The following is a 20,358-nucleotide window of genomic DNA, read 5'->3' on the forward strand; positions in this document are numbered from 1 at the left end:
GACAGCAGCGTACCCGCAGAGCGCCTGCTCCCCTGCCCTCTGTGTGGCCACACACAGGGAAGGGGCAGGTCTTGTTTCGGGCCGCTTGGTTCCTGTGGATCGCTGCATGGGTGATTGATGCTGGGAGCACCAGTACAAGGATAACACTGTGTATCGCACTGGTGCTGTCAGTAGCACCGACAGTCGGGGCTGTGCCTTGCTAGAGCTCATGCTCTCCAGCGGGAAGGATCAAAAATTGCATGTGGCCACTATGCCCCACCCCAGGGCATGAGGCCCCGGTGCCCCCAGGGGAGCCGCACCAGGCAGCCTGGTGCCAGTGCCACGGGGACATGGAGGTTTAAGCAGACTGCAGCTTCCCAGGTGTGGGGCAGCATGCACAAGACCTTCAAAGGCTCAGGGACCTCCTGTGCTGGCCCACCCGGCTCAGAGCAGAAGGGGCTGCAAGGCTGCTGGCAGCCTGGGCTGGGTGACTTGCCCCAGGAATTGCCACGTCACATCCCACCCCAAGTCTGACGGACCATGGTGATGCTCCAGGGTGCTCGGGCTCGGCATATGCTGTTGCCTGGCAAACGAAGGGGGTGCTTCTGGGGTCTCGCCGCTGGCAGGGCTGGGACTGGTAGGTTTGCAGCCTCATGGGGACCCCAGCATGGTGCCAAGCCACCTCCATACCCGGTCCTGACCACATCCTTGTCCACGTCATTGAGCAACATCCATAAGCAAGTCCTTGGCACCATCTAGTGGAATAAAAAGTCTTTTGCTGGGAACGTTTTGTGCCTGTTGAATGACGCCCAGCTCTGCTTGGTGTCAGGATGGGCACTGCTGCCATCTTGACCCTCTGCTTTCCGGAGCTCCCACGGAACCCTGCCTGAATGGCAAGGTCAGGTATAAAACTGGCTAGTTCAGGTATAAATGGCATACATTTATAAAACAGCACTACCTCCTTGCACAGCTGCTGTTAAAGCACCTGGAATTTTTGTGCGGTGACCCTGGCTCTACATCCTGAGGCATGTGGCATTTTGGGATGCTCACCCCAAGCCCCCTCCTCACCACCACCAAGGCGCCTGGCTCTGCTCTTCCAAAACTCCCTTGCCAAATAGCACAAGTGGCCACTGAACAGACAAACTCCAAGTCTCCCATGGAAAGGATTTTCCTGAAGTATTGGAGCAAAGTGGGGAGCTGGTATTTCCTTGCAGTGAAGGCTGGGCTGATGAGCGCTGGCAGGGTGGCTCACTGCCACCCCTCGCATGGCAACACCCACAGCAAGCTTACAGCTGGGCTAGAGGTGGCCACCAGGCCTGGGAGGTGTTCTTCTGTGGCTCTTTGGTCTTTGGCTCTGCTGAGCTGTGTATTTTCAGGGAAAACTTTAATTTAGACCTTTAATATATATGCATTTACTTCCTGTTCCTCTGTGTTGTTATGGTTTTTTTACTGAAAGGCAGCAGTGATTTATCATCAGGCGTTTCTTCATGTAGGAATAGCAGAGGCTGTTGCTGAAGTTCCTTAGGGTGTCTCATCCCTCCGTAAGTGAGTGAACACAAGTGAAGAGTGATATGTACACTAGAGTACCTTCTGGGGGTACAGAAGCAGAAAGAAATTGTCCCTAAAAATCCCCGCTTCCCTTACAAATACTAGTTGTGGGGATGTGGCCAGGTGGGTATGGGTGGTTGTTTATTCAGGTAAATGTCATGCTTAGAGGAAAAACATATACTATTGTGGGCTATCACTGATTTCTAGAGTCTAAAAGCTCTTGCACGTGAGGTGCAGAGGCTTTTCTGCAGCAGCTGTAGCAGTGGAAACCCCTCAGATTTTGCAAAAGTGGATTTCTGTTAACGTTGCTTTTATACATGGGCCAGCATGTACACCAGTACTGGAAAAAGCAAGCGCTGGGTGAAGAGGGGGTCAGCTCTCTCATGAGTCAAGTGAGCCAGATGAGTGGAGGATGAGCCATGACACCTAATTGGGGATTGCCACAGCAGGCCAGCTGGGCAAGGGTCACGTCAGGTCCTTTCCCCAAAGCACACACAGCTGCAAAGGTCTTCCAGTGATGTATCCTGAAGCAGCATTCTCATTAAGAAAAGCTGCTGAACCTAGCCTTAAGGCATTCAGCCCCTTAAGGAAGCCTCCTTATCTCTTCCAGGAGAGAAGAGAAGGACTCTTCCTTGTCCTAGGCGCTGGTACCAGCCTGTTTACAACCCCTCACAGCCCTGCCCAGGGAGCTGTGGTTGCCAAGGCCACTGGAGCAGGATGGAAGCAGCATCTTGTGCTCCCGGCTGTGGGGCTGGCACCACTGCAGGTACCAACACCAGCAGTGGGATGTCAGCAAGGCTGTGTCTCCCTGGGTTTGCTGGCAAGAGAGGAAGCAAGGGCTAGCCTGCCCTGCCCTGCCTTTCCTGAGCCCTCCTGCCTAGGACAGGCTTTTACTTGGACAGGTCCGGGGACTGGGAACCTGGCTGACTCCCCAGTGCCTTTGCTGTAAAAAGGGGAGGGGGGGGATAACAAAAAAAAAAAAGCTAAACCTTTGCTACATGTCTTAAAAATAGTTCCCTTGGTAATTACTCTTTGTGGCTTTATGCCTTGGGGCTGCATCAGGGCTTATATGAAGTGAGCTGCTGTGCTTTAGTATGCTGCAGCTGGACCTTGTGTGGCTGTGAGCTTGCAGGGAACCTCGCAGACATCCTTAGCTCCCTGGCCACACTCGGTGAATTGTCACCTCTCGGTCTGTAACATGGCCTCAGTCACCTCCTAATGTTTTGTTAATCTGTCAGTGATGATGCTGTAACATAGGTAATTAGGAACCTGTTGCCCTGGAAGCAGAGGACTTTGAGCTCTTGGACAAATAGTGCAAATGAATGTCAGTGGAGTTTCGGAAAACTGTTATTAGCATACAGCCTGTTTCAGGTCTTAGGGGATACAGAGGCATTTTTATAAAGTGAAGGGCTTTCACCTGCTTTGCGTTGTGGCTTGTATAGCCCTGCTGAAGTGAGAATTAAACCATCTCTTCTCTTGAGAGGGGAGGGAATGTGCTTTTTTCCTAATAAGGTGGGTGTGGAGGGCAGAAAAATTCAGGCTTTTGTGAAACTGTAAAAAGCTAGCAGAGGCTTTGGTATGCAGCTCCAGGTACTGATATCAAGTTCCCCAGCCTTTAGGGGAAATTCCCCTTTTTGGGGCATTTCTGCCACCACTTTCCTCCCCTTGCTAGTGTTCACAATCCTTGGACCAGTCCACTTCAAAATTTGGAAATGCTTCCATAGATTTCGGGGGCTGCTGATCCAGATCAGTGCAGTGCTATGTCTTGTGGACTGTGGTGTGTATAGTGGCTGTGTGAAGCTGCAGAGTCCCTGGAAATACGTTTTCTTCTGTGGTGACAATCGAAGTCCCCTGGGTGGGATGATGGGTGTGCTCTCTGGGATGAAAGCCACAGCGCAGGTGCAGAAAATCCACTGTTGTCTCAGGTATCTCAGAGCCCACAGCAGCTGTGGACAAGCCCTCCCATGCACACCTGCGTTTCAGCTCTTGGTAGATGTGCTGGAGAAGCCTGCTGTCCACAGGTCCTGGACGCATGGCTGCTTTACAGCCCCCTCCCACCAAAATCCTGATCCAAGGACAATTTCTGGGCACAAAAAGTACACGTTTAAGGAAACCAGGAGGGATGGCAGTCCTACTTGGCTTGCTTTGTAAATAAACATTGGCGGGGTGTAATGCGATAGCATGTATACTTGGCTCCAGCTGGGCTGTTTCTCTATAGCATGTTGTTTTGGTGTGTGTTCTGGATCAGAAATCTCTAGGTTTGTTTTTGTACCAGCGATTCAACCACTAAACCGCTTAACCTTCTCCGCAGTCAGTGCCTCAGAAAAGCCAAACACGAGCAACTCAGACTGTATGAAAACATGAGCTGCAGACTGGCCTGAAAGCCAAAAGAAAGCTGTAATTTACCGGAAGGGAAGGTCCTCTTTAAATTTACAGAAAAGAGCATATATAGAAATTTAACAAAAGCATGTAATGGTTGTCTGGCAGGGACGAGGGGATGCTGCTGCGGGAAGCAGTGATGTGGATCAGCCATCGCATGTTAAACACAGTTGGTTTTGGTCAGGTCATGATCCCACATCCTTGCTGAGGAGCATCTCTTCCTACTACTAAAACTGTAGAGATGCAGTTAGAAAAGCAAAAGCTCAGCTTGAATTGAAATTGGCCAGAGATGTCAAAAACTACAAGAAAGGGTTCTTCAGGTGTGTAAACAACAAGCAGAAACAGGGAAAATATTGGCCCACTGTTAAACAGGAGATGTGAATTAGTCACCAACAACACTGAAAAGGCAGAGGTTCTCAATACTTTCTTCACCTCTGTCTTTACCAGCACTGTTGGGCCCCAGGCCTTGGGAACAACAGTCCAGGGTGATGCAAACACAGACCCATCGTCAGTGAAGGAAGAGTTGGTATGTGAACTATTACAGGAGCTTGACCCCTACACATCAATGGGCCCTGACAATATCCACCCAAGAGTGTTAAGAGAGCTGGCGGACGTCCTTGTGAGGCTGCTCTCCATAATCTTTGAGAAGTCGTGGAGATTGGGGCACATCCCAGAGGACTGGAAGGAGGCTAATGTCACCCCCACCTACAAGAAGGGCTTAAAGGAGGATCCAGGGAGTTACAGGCCCATCAGTCTTTCTTCAGTCCCTGGGAAAGTTATGGAATGAATCCTCCTGGGGGCTACCACCAGTCAGATGAAGCACGTGATTGGGAAAAGCCAGCACAGATTCACCAAGGGCAAATGGTGCTTGACAAACCTGGTCGCCTTCTACGACAAAGTAACCTGCTCGGTTGATGTGGGGTGAGTGGTGGACATGGTCTACCTGGATTTCTCCAAGGCTTTCAGTGCAGTTTCCCACAGCCTCCTCCTAGAGAAATGGATGCGTTACGGTCTAGACAAGTGGTCTGTGCGGTGGGTGGGAAACTGGCTGACAGACTGCACCCAGAGGGTGGTGGTAAATAGCTCCTTTTCAAACCGGCAACCTGTCACGAGTGGGGTCCCCCAGGGATCGATACTGGGCCCAACGCTGTTTAATATCTTCATAAGTGATCTGGATGATGGGGTCAAGTGTACCCTGATGAAGTTTGCCGATGATACCAAACTGAGTGGGGAAGTGGATGCTTCGGAAGGGAGAGCCACCCTGCAGGAAGACCTGGATAGGCTGGAAGAGTGGGCTAACAAGAACCTTATGAAGTTCAACCAAGACAAATGTAAGGTCTTGCACCTGAGAAAACATAATCCAAGAGCGCAGCACAGGCTGGGATCTACCTGGCTGGGGAGCAGCTCAGTGGAAAGGTCCAGCAGAACCCCCAGGTCCAACAAGCTCAATATGAGTGAACAGTGTGCTGCTGCTGCGGCAAAGAAAGCCAGCAGGATGCTGGGCTGCATCAACAAGGGCATCGCCAGCAGAGATAAAGAAGTCGTCATCCCACTCTGCTCAGCACTTGTTGGGCCACACCTGGAATACTGTGTTCAGTTTTGGTCCCTGCTGTACAAAAAAGATGTGGACAGGCTGGAGAGGGTCCAGAGAAGGGCCACAAAGATGACCAAAGGACTGGGAAGCCTGCCATATGAAGAAAGGCTGAGAGAACGGGGTTTGTTCAGCCTTGAGAAAAGAAGGCTTAGGGGAGACCTTATCACCATGTTCCAGTATTTAAAGGGTAGCTACAAAGAAGATGGAGACTCCCTTTTTACAAGGAGTTACGTGGAAAACATGAGGGGTAATGGGTACAAGTTACTCCTGGGGAGATTCCAACTGGACACAAGAAGGAAATTTTTCACAATGAGAACAATCAACCATTGGAATAACCTCCCCAGGGAAGTGGTGGATTCCTCAACATTGGACACTTTTACGATTTGACTGGACAGGGTGGTGGGCCATCTTGTCTAGACCATGCTTTTGCCAAGAAAGGTTGGACCAGATGATCCTTGACGTCCCTTCCAACCTGGTATTCTATGATACTTCTGTCATCTGCCTTACCCCACCTGTAGCCAAAAGTTATGGACAAAGGAGTTAGTGTTGCTTGCTGCAACATACTGCATTGACAGGTCCGCAGCCACTAATTCCTGCATTGAACACCTGACTTCTATCTGAGCTGTAGAGCATGCTTTGGGAATATATATTAAATATATGTATGGGCTTTAGTTGAGTGTTAACTCTTGAAGGCCAAAGATTTAGCAGTGCAAAGCAACACTGTGAAAAGCATCTTTCTCAACTGAAAGTAAAGAGGGGGTTGAATCTGTAGGGCTGGAAAGGGCATGCTTATGCTTGGGCAAGATCCATCATGTAGCTGAGGAACACACCAGCTTTTGACTCTTTCCTGTTTATTTTCTATTAGAGCAACTGAATGCATACATTAATGGCAGCAAAGTGCTGATCACTGCTGTATCCTGAACAAAGCGGGGCTGAGCTGCCTCCCTCCAGGCAGGTGAGGGCAGCTGGAGGCACCCAGCAGGGCTGGCAGGAGGTGGCACATCCCCAAGAGCCTGTGCAGAAATGAGGTGATGCTCCAGCACAGGGTTTGCTGGCGTATGGCAGAGGAGCAGGATGGGGGATGCTGGTATGTGTGGAAAATGCCTTGGGAGAAATTGGATAATATAGTTGCTGTTGGCAGCGTATTTGAGTGAAGTCCTGCCTACAGTGTACACTGTACGTGCCAGCAATATCGGGGACGCCTTTAGGTAAGCTATAGAAATTCAGAGCGCTGTGTGAGCACCAAGATTTGTGCCACAAATAGCAGTTTACACTCTAAATTTTTTTATGCACATCACACCAAGCTCTGAGGCAGAGCTTGCAAGTTGATTCCCTGAGGATAACATATAATTAAGTGATCAAGCTCATGAAAGCAGAGCTGATGCAGGAGAATAGACACTGGCAGACATGCCCCAGCAGGGACCATTGCCACAGACTTGGGCAGAAGGCTGTGTAGTGCTGTTAGGGACAGGGTGGCTCGGGGCCGTGCTTTTCCCCTCTGCTTCAGCTCTGCCTCTGACTAAGCAGCTCTGCCTTTGGCCATGGATTCCTCTTTCTTATTTTGCTTTCCCTCCCCCTTTCCAGCTCAGTTTCCTCAGCTACCTGTGCTTCAAGCCTTCTTCCCTGTCAGCCTTCTGACTTTTCTCCTCTATTTGCATTTTTCCCTTTAGGCCTTTTTTCCACTCTTGTTTCTCCAGCCTTGCCTTTTCCGCTATGCATTTCCACCCTGGTGTTTCATTTCTCCCTGCTCTGCCCTCTGCCAATGCTCACCTCTGCTCCATCCTGAGTAAACTCATGCTGGCTTCTTGCTCCAACTGTCCAAAATCCCCAGCCAAACCAAGGTCAAGGGATTCCTTAATGAAATTCCTTAGATATCAGTTTTGTGGAATAGTCTCCTGTTTATTCAGTGTATCTGGTTCTTCTATGCTTCCAAGCTTCATTTTCTGCTTTTTGAAATGAGCCAAAACAGGAGTGAAAGGACAACGCTGTGGGGGACACTCAAGAGTCCTAGCACCGCTGTGGCCTGGCAGACCTCCTCAGAGTCTCATTTGCTGCCTGGAAAATCTTTGCCTTTATTCCTGTTTATTATTAATGTGTCTGAATCAAGATCACTAGTGCAAAGGAATGGTTCTTGCTGTGAAATTGTCACCTGTAAAAAAGTAAATAACTGTTACACTGGTGATGAGAGAAGTCGGAGGTTGAAGAGCTGTAGGTTAGTTTGCACAGGTCTTGTCTCCGCTTAGGAGGGGGAGGCTTGTGCTACAGATAACGACGGACCTCTCAGGTTAGGTTTCCCTGGGTGGGCTCCCTGGGTTTCACAGACAGCTCTCATGCACAGAAGTCAAGGTATTATGAATGTAAATCACTAACAGGCAGGTATGTTGGTCACCAAGCTAATTGCCCGAAGCAAAGTTGCTTGAGGTGGGTCACAAGCAGCTGATGATTTCATCACCTCGTTTGGATCCAGTGACTGCCCTGCTGCCTCCCAGCTTGCGTGGGCTTCCTCTGGTCACTGGAAACCAGCTCTGACACACGCCTGGGGCCAAGATAGGTTTGCAAGAACTGGGGAACAGCTGCTGCTCTCAGCACTTCCCAGCAATGAGTAAGTCATCCTGGAAACACGTGGCAGGAAACTCTGCCTTTCTTCTGGGGAAAAAGTGACCTCTTTCCCCCCTGGGTGCCCTCTCCCTTGTCACCAGCCATGGCTGTGGTGGGTACCAAATGTGTGTAAGGTAAGATGCTGCCATACACAAAGTCTAACATGTTCTCGCCCTCTTCCAGGTCCCTGCTCAGGAGGATGTTTCTGCTCCCTATTGCCACTCTGCACAGCCCTTCTCTGTAAGCCCTGGATGCTTCACCCCCTGTCCCCATGTTGTCCTGCCTGCCCTTACCGGTGTGCACTACAAAACACGCTTTTGTGGAGGTGAGCTCAAGGGAGGTAGTTAATTTTTAGCTTCCCGTTTGCTGAGCCAGGCATAAGATTTTAACAGGGACTGTGTTAGACCAGAGCAGTTTTGCTATTGTTTAACTAGTGCTGCTGGGCTCTAGGCCACTTAAAACAAAAGGCCAGACCCCAGAAAAGAGCAGAGCATCGCTACGGTCACTGGAAAAACAAAACCAGGCCCTTTCTCCATGTGGCTCAAACACTGCCCAGGCCCGGGGTTTCAGAGCTAGAGAAACATCCCCCGAGTTGGTAGGTGGAGGCGTTTGTTGGGGTGGGAGCTTGTGTTTCTCCACTTGGGGATGTGGAGGGGAACTGGGGCGCATCCATGTCATCTGGCAGAATTTTGTGGCAAGGGAGAAGATTTCATCCTCTCTGCCACAACCCATGGCCACTGCACCCACTTCTCGGGTGGGGAAACTGAGATACTGATGCCCCAGGGACTGAGCTCTGTGGCCGGGCACTGTCCTGGGTTGTGCTGTCTGGGCAGTCTGCTCTGGCATACTTACAGAGATGGAAAGGTACTAGCTGGGTTTGGCAGCAACAAGGTATGCATCACACTTCATCCCGGAAAGTCCTGTTCATTTAAAAGCATGAATGCAGCCTGAGACTTCATGACTAACTAGAAAATGAGATTAAATTAACAAAGTATGCATTAGGACACCAGTGAGATTAAATCTCTGAATTTTTAATGACAACAATTGAATACTTCTGCCCCATGGTACAAAAGCCTCGCCAGTAGCTGATGTTAGCCTTGGTTTCTCTCCCGTTCAAAGAGCACACTGTCAGGGACAAAGTGACTAGTACACCACTTCATGTCAGGGCCTTATCCAGGGCACTGTAAAGGGGAAAGCAAGGGGCCCCCTTCCCAGGGATGCTGGGCTCAGGAGGCAGGGCTGTGCAGGGTTCTGGCATGGACTTGCTCTGTCAGGCTGCTTTCAAAACTGCTATTCTGCTTCTCAGAGTTGGCAGAAGATTTCCAATAGCCATGAGGACCATGGAAAAGGTTTTTAAGTGCTCAGAGACATAGGAGGTGCAAGGGTGCAGGTCAAAAGCTAACCTCTCTAAGGGGAGATAAAGCCCTGAGGCTGTAAATGGCTCAGTGTGGGTCTGCGTGCAGGTGACAACCCAAGTACCTAGAGCAGCTACTGTGATATGCTTTTCCAGGAGATGAGAAACAGGTGGAAAAAAAGTATTTTACTTCTTTTCTTTCTGTCTGATCCTCCACTGTTGCTAACCAATCGCTTGGTGTGAGTTGTATCAGAAGGGGAATGGTGATGTAGGATGTTTCTTACCCTTTTTGCACGTAGGATCTGTATTTCCAGCGCCTGCCACAGGCTCTGACCCTTAGCAAGGGCTGGTGACCAGTCAGCATGCCAGGCACAAGGGGAAGGTTTTGCTCAAGGTATGTGGCATGGCATGCTCTTTTTACCTCCCCTTCTTGCATAAACCATAAAGGAATTAGTTTGCAGTGTAGGTAGCAAAGTGCTGGTGCAATTCAACTCAGTTCATATACAAATACCTACTAATAGCTACTTGTGTTTTCCTAACACTGCTGGATATTCAGTATTTGTGTGCTTGAGAGAGACTTTTACTTGGGGTTGTTGTTGTCTTGTAATGGTGTGCTGTCATTAAAGACCCCCAGGAAGGCAAAGCTTGTACTGGAGAGATGTTCTGTGGCTGGTGTGAACATCTTCCTCTTTCTTTAAAGAAAGTAAAGCACTGCTCAGCCTGGAGCCTGCTCTCATTAGGGTGAGCAAGAGAGAGCTTTAATCCCCCTTGCTGCAGGAATTGACACACCTTGCTGATGTGACAGACAAAACATGATTCACAAGCCACCAGTCTGGCACTGGAAAGCTGCTGGAAAATCCCAGTTTAAAAGTTTTACGTGTTCCTGAAGCAAAGCAGTCTGTCACACCTCTGGAGCTGCTCAGAATTAATTTGTATTTCTTTGTGTTTGATACACAAAGGGGCAATTTGAACCTCAGCTCCTCCTGATGGTCAGGTTGTTTCTCCAAATCCTGCAGGTGTGCCAGGTATTTGGTCTGAGAGATGTGTACCTGCAATAGGCTTCAAGCAAACAGAGCCTGCGGATGGGGTCATGAGCAAGCAGAGCTCCTTGTGTGCTGTGCATGAGGCAGAACCCTTACACTGGCAAATGCATGGAATGGTTGGCTTAAACCATCTCTCCATGAGTTGGCTGGCTCCATGATTTGCCTGACAATTTCTCTGTGCCTTTCCCTGGTTGTTTTTCCTTAAGAAACCTCCAAGCCTTTTTGTATACCCTGACAGGCCACGGGGAGATGTGCTTGTGATTGCAACCCTGCAGCAATCCCAGTGATCATGGTCAGTGTCAGATGAATACTAAATCCATGCTGTGCTCAGCACTCCCAGCCTCCTCGACCTGCTTGCCTGTGTTATCCCATTTTGGGCAGGCAAGAACGACCCAGGCCACCACGGCCCTGGGTGTTACGGATGCATGCTCTGCTGTCAGCACCCTGCTTGAGTGAGTGCAAAACACAGCAGGACCTCAAAGCCTTACCGAGTAATGGGGCTGGTTTAGGATTTGGTGCCTCGTGTGTGTGGCTAAGGAAGGAAGTGACTCTACGTGCTTGTGACTGGATTTTCCTCGCAGGTTTATGCTGGCAGGCAAGAGTGAAATGCATCTGATGCCTCAGGCTGCATGCAGCTTGCTGGCACTTGCCCAGCCATAGGTGGCCAGAATTGGGGTGGGCAGGAGGGCAGCTGCTCATAGCAGCACCCTGATGGTGTTTTCGGAGGGTAGGGCTGTACATTGGCTGCGGTGAGAGAGTCTCAACATCTCCATCCTTGACATCTGCTCCTGATGCAAGGCTAGACCTGTCACAGGCTCCACAAACAGAGCTAGAAGAGTAATCCAGTACTAAATGCTCACTGGAAGTGTCAGGTCTCTGGGAAAACCCTTGCTGGGCCATAGCTATCAAAGTTGTGTTGTGATAGAGTAAGTCACCAGACTGAATGGGCCAAAACATTGTAAAACACACTTTTCAGGTTCCTGGCTTTCATCAGGAATTTGATTCAAGAAGCTCTTCAGGTTTTGTCCAGTGGCCTTTGTGCAATTACCTGGAAATAAAAATACTTAGTCTTCTTTCCACCTTCCCTTCTTTCTCCTGTGTTGCTCCTTTTGTCTTTGAAAATGTGGTTTAGATCTTAACAAACACCTTCAAGGAAGGATGGAGATACCTTCTGATAGATACCTAGATATCTTCTGATATCTAGAAAATTAATTTTAAAAAACATATGCTATGTGCATATACTACTTCTGCTTAGTCATGTGCACTTCTACAGCCTTCTAACACATGCCTTGACTGCTGGGAGAAGCACCCCTCGATGTCCCTAGGTTGCTTTGCCCCCTCCCTGGGCAGTGGTGGTGATGTTGCTGCTGAAGGCTCAGCACGTTTCTCGCCAAGATGTGCAAGTCTGCCCAGAGCCCCCGGGCCCTGATAGCACAGAGGGATGGCCAGACAGCTCTGCAGGGAGAGGAGAGGGCCACAGCAGTGCAATCCTATGTTCAAGTGTCAGGGGAGAGCAGCTCTCAGGCAAATGGATATGGCTTCCCTGTGGTCCCTGCCAGACCAGCCTTGTTTCACTTCACCTGAGCCACATACAATGTGAGGAGTTTGCTTGTGCGACGTTGTTGCCTGCTTTTGCCCAGTGGTTTACTCAGCCATGCCAATCGTGCTGCAGGGTCTTTGCTTTTGGATGGAGGCCAGAGTATTTACTTGTAAATTCCTCCAGTGACTTAGGAAAACAAGATAGGAAGGAGCTGATATTTTTTTAAGGTACATTGGCTCAGAAAGATTTATAGTAATGACTGTTGAGCCCAGATCCAAACAAGTTCAGTAAGTATGTTGTACCTACTTATACTAGTGGGGCTTTCCACTGACAGAACGTAATTTTTTATTTTTGTTTAATGATTGACCTGGTTTGGAGAGCAGGGGGAAGTAAACCATTTGTTATTTCAGTCCTCTATTTCCGTCTTGGATTATACGTTTTGCATGTGGGGACACGTTGCAGGGAATTACCCATTTGGGTAAAATGACCTCCGGCCAGGAGGTGTCTTACCACTGCTTTCCTAGGCTGTGACCATGCAGCCACATCATGCTTCACTCAGTTTCTTTCAACAGCTCCTGGGGCTCAGCTAAGTGTTTAAATGCTTTGCCACCTCAAGAGCAATTGCAAATACACAGTGAAACATGAAAATGGTCTTATGTTTGGTCAAGCCCTTCCACACTTAGGAAATGCTTTTGCAGAGGAAAGTTTGACTCATTTCTTTGACTTTGAAGGAATATTCCACATCTTTGTGTGAGCTGTGTATGAGAAAGTATATGTATCAGGTTTGTCAGAACTGAGTATTTCTATGTAAGTTTTAATATTACTTGAGATCAGAACAGGGTTTGCCATGTCAAACAGGATCACAAAGCATGTGCATGTTGTAGCATATGTTCAGTCTTTGGAAAACTGCATTTATAGATTGGGGGAAACAAGTTGCTTTCAGTGAGCTAACCATCATTATAGGTTATGGCAGCCCTTCCCAGACCACTGGCTTAAACAGGAAGGGAGAGAGACATCTGCCCTGTCTTCAGTTTGACAAACCAAACCGTCACAGTATTTTGATGCACAAACCATTGCTCAAAATAACCCCATTCTTGTGCTTTGGTTTATATTTGCAATTATACTCTGCAACGGGAAGAAAACTATGTTAATTACATTTCACAGAAGAAACGTTTCTCTTGTGCTTTCCTAGAACGTTCTGTAAGGAGATGACTCTGTTGAAATAAAAAACCAAACAAATAAACCAATAGCTGTTTTCATTGGAGAGCCTAATTTCCACCTTGCTGCTCATTAGAGTAGGGCTTACGCCGATGAAGAGATTTCCTGGAGAGTAATAGCTGAATAACCTGTACAAAGAATTGCTCCTGCTGGGCACAGGCCCTGCATGATGACAACATACAGAAGTGTTGGTAGCCCCACCATGACAGATGCTGACCCTACCAGGTTCTCACCAAGAAGGAGCTTATACATGGGTGAGACCCCACTGAGGTGGGCACCTTGCACACAGCGGTTGGGTTACACCATGCTGAGTAACCTGAAAAGCTGTGGTGTTGCTTCCTATGTACAGAGATAATGAACAGGTGTCAGGCAGGAAGGATCCTCCACTTGGGGATTTCCCCCACACTTCTGCTTTAATTCCATCGAATCCAGAAAAGTTATTCCTCTGGATTTCTATGACAGTGGAGTGGGATAAAAACACAGTGGACAACAGGGAGTTTGTATTGCATTGAGAGAGGAATGGAGAGATACCATCACTGGTCACTTCCAGAACTAATTTCTAGGTTTTTTTAATATCTGTGTGTTCCTAATCCCTTTTCCATCAGTGGCTCAGGTACTTTGACCATCTTGCTCTCTTTCAGAGTTGACCACTGGGAGGAGAAATCTTATTTCCAGAAAGCCAGGAAATGTGCATGCAGCCTAATGGGGTTGGGGGAGCTCCTGTTTCCTTAGAGGGCACAGACCTGTTTGCCGTACAACAAAGCAAAGACTTCTTGGGCACCAAAGTCTGAAACTGGAGCGGAGTGAGAAGCCAATGCTCTGGGGAGGCTTTCTCAGCTGTGAGCAGAAGGGTGCTGGGAAAACCTCACCAGCATTGCCATCAGGGTTATCTCTGTTAAAACCAGAATATGACTTGTTAATACCAGTGCTGGAGGGGCTGAAATACAAATGATAATTGTGAGCCAGGCTGCTGTGTTTATACAAGGCTGGATTGTGTAAATGGCACGAATAATCCCTCACCCACAAAAAACAATGGGAAAGCCTATGCATAATTTAATTCTTAGAGTTACGGATGGGGGGTGTAGTTAGTGCTCATCAATGTGACTTTATGTAAATGGCTTTAACAAACAGAGAATAACCCCAATTCAGGAGGAATAACTGCCTTTGGCCAAATGCAAACTGTTAAGCTCAGTAGTATCTGGAGTTGGTCCTTCAGTCTGATTTGTGCAGAGGGTTAAAGTAGACAATGGTCTGTTTTAGCTTTAAAAATCCACAAATCCTCACCCTCTGGTATGTATCATCTGTACACTGTGGTAACTGACTGTTTTAGTCTGTTCACTTACAAATTCAGGCCTGGTGGAGTTGTTGGCTTTCCAGGAAAGATCACCTGGGTATTGACCTGGACCCCCTGGATAGCCCAAGCAGCTGTTCCAACATGTAACAAGGGAGCGCACAGGCTTGCTTTCGCTCCTGTTAATTGCTGTGCAGGGATGGGGTAGGGAAGAAGAGCAGCCCAAGCAGATGGGATAATTGTCGGCAGGCCATACCGTGGTGAAACAGGAACAGCCATGCGGTCTTAAGCTTCAATTTGCAGTGTCTGGGTAGCCCACGTAATAAAAAAAGCTGTTCTCTTTCCCTGCCTCCAATGCACAAGCTCTGTATGTGAGAACATAGCTGTTTTCCACTGAAGTCTATGGGGAAGACTTCCTGTTAAGAAAGCTATTAAAACCTACACCCAGAGAATGCAATTACTTGGCCAGGTTAATTGATTATTATTTTCTTCTGTATTGTTCCTTGCTTTCCATGACAATAATGATGGGAAATCAATGTGTTAGGAGAAATGCTAGCATAATTGTGAGTTCAGAGTGAAATTTTTAGTATCTCTCAGGCATCTATGCCTTGTCTGATGTGTGGGCAGTATCGAGCCAGGAGCTGATAAACAAAATGGGCTAATTATTATTGCACCAAGTCTTACAGTTGCCTCCTTTTTTAAAAAATATATTTCATAGTCTTTACCCAATAACTGAACCCGATAACTGTATGATCAATAGAGAAAGCTTGTGCCCATACAGTAGCTTTGCAAGATCAGAGCCATAATGAATATTATTTTTGCTGAAAATGATTTAAGTTACATGCTATAACATCAACATGGGAAGGGCAGGTATGGTAGGCTTGAAGTTAAATGAAAGGCTATTTAAAAATAATCTTGTCATGGTAGTTTGCATTTCGTATTATTTTGATGCTACTGTTTCTTTAGTTATCATTGGAAAATCTACATTATTCCTATCATCTTAAGACCCCCAGATAAGCCAGCCTTGTAACTTGCCTGTAAAAGCAGCAGTGTTATATCTCAGCAATGCCACTCACGGCACTGGCCAAAAAAAGCCAAGGTGAGTGTTCCCTGGACAGCCCACCTCCTGTCGCCCTTGCTCTGACACACAGTCCTGCGTTTCCTCTTGTAGGAATCCACGTCAATGTGACTGCCACTGTGTTACGCTGCTCCCTCTCATGATAGCAGCCACCTAGCAAAGAGGTAGGATGAATGAATCAACTGATCTAAAAGATTGGAAGGTATACCTAAAAATGCCCAGTGCGTGAGCCTGGCTTCTTTGCCTGGGGCAGAGGCAAATGAGTCATCCATGGCAGTGAGTATTTGTCGAAATTAAGCCCTCCTCTTTCCATCTTTACTCAAGTCTGAAACGAGGGGCTTGGACTAGTCTCACTGGGACTTGCTGTGGTCCAGTGCTCTCTTTTGCTGTTGATTTTGGGGGTTTTGTGTTATGTCCATGTGACTCAGAACTCCAGAACTTCATTTGGTCCAGAAAGTGGAATTTAAAATGTTAACTGTATGTGCGTATGTCTGTTAGTATATATGTGCATCTCTGTGCATGTATTGCTGTGGCTGAGCCAAAGCAAAGCAGTGCTGCAGAAAGCCTGCTCTGATCAGACTTTCAGCCTGGGATGTAATTATGCCTCCAATTTTTAATCAGTAAAATTCTAGCCACCTTGTGCATGGAAGCAAACACTGGGGTGTATCCCCATACCAAAGCCTGTCCCGGGGGAAGTTAGCTTCTTTTTGCAAAAGGTCAATACAGAAGAACACATTCTGCAGAAGTCATTTATCTAAGCAGCTTTGCTAGCTGAATGCTGACCTGCAGCCAGCTCTGTTTTTTGTTGTAGCCACCACATTATTTCTTTTTGTCTGTTTAGCACACCCAAGGAGCCAGGTAGCATAGCTGAGTGAATACGTAGTTGACTGCACTATTGGGGTAGCCCAGGAGTAGGATGTGTCAGGGATGCAGGCAGTGGTGTGGTCCTGCAGGGCTCAAACAGATTCCTGTGGGCTGCGACTGCATTAGTGCCAATGAAGGTACAAGTGCCAGAGTTTCTGTAGTGCTTCCTTCAGGGATCGGGTGCCATAATAAATGCTTTTCAGCAGCCTGCTGAGGGCAAAGAGTTATCTGTTGACAACCTGCCTCCTTAGATCTGTGATTTCCAGTCTGGCTTAGCCCATCTGCCTCTGCCCTGTTACTGCCCTGCTGCCTGAGGTGAGACCAACACAGCTCCAATAAGCAGTTGTGCTTCCTCATTTTGTCTAATCAATTGCTTAGATGAGATTTAGTCTGTGTTTCAACATCAGTTATTTTGGGTATAGTAGATCAAGTTTCTCCATACAGAACGGATGTTGCTTCCCAAAATTACTTGTCATCCTCTGTGTTCACATTTTCCATGGGTGAGGAGAAGTCATTTGACTTCTTTGTGATAAACAAGACTCAGTGAGCAAAACAGCAGTTCTGGCTTGTTATTTATTGACTGGTAATATTCTTCCTTATGCAAAAAGCCCTGATGCTGCATATGTTCCTCAAGAGTTAGTTGCCCCATCAGCTGCCCCTTCTTACTGTTTGCTTCAGAGCCTGCTGATTAACCCAGTTTCTTAGGCTTTCCTTTCTTCTAGTTAGTGTATAGCTGTGGTTTGTTTCCTGCTTTGCATCCATATGTCAACCACAGTTTGCCATTTATTCTGCCAAATTTATAGCTACATGCTCAACCAATAATCTGTCTAGGTAGCCAGTATGAATTACGTGCAAAATGTTATTTCCTAAATCTGGATGTGATTATCTCTCAACTGTGTATTTCCAAAAAAAGCATCTCCCTTCCAAAGAGAGCTGGTAAGCAATGAAGGAGAGCAGGGGCTTACCAAAAGTGTTTGTGCTGCTGTGTTCCCATACCTAGCAGGCTGTCTGTCCTCCTGGCTAGCCAAGCTCAGTGTGCCTCTGGGCAGTTCCCTTGTATCGCAGACTGCTGGGCTCCTGGTCCTTGGTGCTGGACAGGGTCGGGGACTGGCTGGTCCAAGGAGGTGACAAATCTGGGCAGTAAGGGCACCTGCCCCATGTATATGAGCTGCCAGTTCAGCAGATAGTACACAGGTACTCTACAAAACACAATATTTTTGCATTCCAGTCCTGCCAAAAGGGAAGCCAGGAAGGAAAAAGAAAACTGACTGAACAAGAGAGGAGCTGGGGGGAAGGGGGGGAGAGGTACCTTTCTAATGAAAAGAAACCTTTTTACATTTTTCCAGACACTTGTATTATCCATCATCTGATGGTATCAATTCATCCTATTTACTTGAAAAACTACAATTAAGAAAATTAACATCTCTTTTGACTTTCTGGTGGTAATACCTCTCAGGTGTGAGTTACTACTTCCCATTCCATCAACCCCCCTGCCCATTTTTAAAAATTGGAAGGATTAATACAATTTTAATACACAAAACAAGGAGAAATTGCTGGGTCTGAGTGATGTTCTCCATTGGCATGTTGATTGCTTGTTGAACAAGAGGTGGCAACCCCAATACCAATTAAGATGAAGTATCCTGACATGCAGATGTCTGGCCTTTCCAAGCCAGAACCAAAATGATCCATTGCTGCAGTGAAGCCTGGTTCCTGCAGAGCTCCTGCCTGGATGGGCTTCGAGGGAAAACAGCCTCATCACCTCCAAGCCTGAGCAAGCTGTAGGGAATCTCTCCATGACTCAGTCGAGACGGCAGAGGCCTTGACCCTGCCCGCTGGTTTTTGGTTCCCCCACAAAATCAAATCAGCTTCTCGGCCAAACAACTTCCTCCCCAAATCCAGTCCTCAACTATTTCATTTCCCTTCATCAGGCCCACAGATGGGTTTTTCCTCCCACTCCACTGGCAGGGGCTCCACACCCTGGCACTCAGTGCCTGGGAGATGTTTGCTTTCACACTGACTCAAGTTCTGCATCCATCCCACCTCAGACCACAGCAGCCCTAGACTGAGTTAAGAAAACTGCTCACAACAAAACTTGAAGCCACGTGAAGTCGGAAGGGTTTCTGGTGCGTAGCCCAGCCTGGGTCTGAGGTCAGGTTTACTGACAGGGTCACAACCTGTCCTAGCAGTCCTGCACTGCTTGTACAGCACATCCTTCACCTTCCCCAGACCTTCTAGAGATAGAAAAGTCAGGGCAGGCTGCAGATGCCTTGTGTACAGATAACCACAGATATGCAGGCTGCAATCTTGCATTGTGTAATGCCTGGCACCTCTCCAAATTATTTGTTTTGTACTGGCCCCTTCCAGGAGGTGGTCAGAAAGTATGCCTTGTAAAAGGCTCGTCTCTGCGATTGATAGAAATCGGTTTTGGACTCTCTGCTCCTCATGCTGTGACCCTTGTGTGGTTGTGTGTGGAAACGTGACATGAGCTCAACATGGTATATGTGGAATGCAAAATCAAGGCTGCTGTGTGATAAGGATTACCAGGGCACAGTTAGGACTCTCTCTCTGTTGTGTAGTATAGGGTTGCAGTGCTCATCTCAGTTATGCACAGAAGCAGTGCACGGGTGACTGCGGAGGAGGAGTTGGCCCATCATCTTCCCTGTCTACCTCTTCTCTGTCGTGCTGTGCTGTAATCTGTTCTGTTTCTTGCAGTGAGGAGGCAGCTCTTTGTGCTTTGCCAGCAGACCCTAGTGAAGATGTGAGCGGAGGGGTGCTGGGTGTGCAGTATCTGCCAAAAGTCCCTGCACTAGGTGGAACAGGCATCTTGTGACTTTCCAACAGTTTCACAATGCAGAGCAAGAAGATGCTGTTCTTTCCATACTCATTCTGCATATTCAGATGTTTCCATTAGTGTCCTTTCTCATTGGGAGGAGAAAATTTTGCAGTAGGATAGGAAACAGGGAACTTAGATAGCAGGGGGGAGAGAGGGAAATAACTTGTCACAAAGTTTTTGCAATGTTTGTCCTAAAAGCAATCTTCTGTGAAGCTATTTCCTACCATCAAATTCCCCTCAGTACTCAGACTGTTAGCCCTGAGCTGGCAAACTGATAGTTATTTTCTTATGAGCATATAGAGGATTTAAGGACACACACCTTGTGTGCTTTCCTCCATCCAGGAGTGTTATCTCTGCAGTGGTGTTCAGGCTTCAGAACCAGCATCTTAAGAAAGCAGACTGAGCTCAGCTCCCATTAAGATGCTGAAAGTCTCATCCTCCTGTTCTCAAAACAATTGCTTTTTGAGGGTTACATACATCATAAAATGGCACAGTCATGAAAACATGATGTACACCATATATACTTTCACTGCTTGATTTTGTTTCTAATAGTTTCAGACTAGTATTGTGTTTATTAATTTTTCCAATTGAAACAAATTTAATTCTTTTTCTGTCAATTCAGAGCTGAAACGCAGCCACAAAACCAGCACTGGAATATCTGGTGTTTTACTCTTCACACTGGTAACTACCATGACCTGAAAAGAGCAATGTTTCTGTGCTGGTTTAATTCCTGCTGCTGCTCCATGGACTTCAGTATTAAAATACATTAATTTCAACTGGAAAAAAAGATCCGGAAAATTTGTTTTTTCTAGCTGATTGTAAAAGTCAAGGGAGGAAACGCCAGTAGGGCTCCATTTTAGGAAGCTGGACTGTATTTATGCTGTAGTAGGAGCAGCCACTCAGCTCTGTGAAAGCTGAGATCTGACTGAGACTGTTCAGCTTCCAGGATTTGTGGGCCACAGCTGTATGGCAGTTTCTCAAATATTCATTTTTTTTCTTCAGTTTCCAAAGCTGTTCCTAAAAAGGCATTTGAAGATGT

This window comes from Buteo buteo, chromosome 1, assembly GCF_964188355.1.
Source record: "Buteo buteo chromosome 1, bButBut1.hap1.1, whole genome shotgun sequence".
Classification (NCBI taxonomy): domain Eukaryota; kingdom Metazoa; phylum Chordata; class Aves; order Accipitriformes; family Accipitridae; genus Buteo; species Buteo buteo.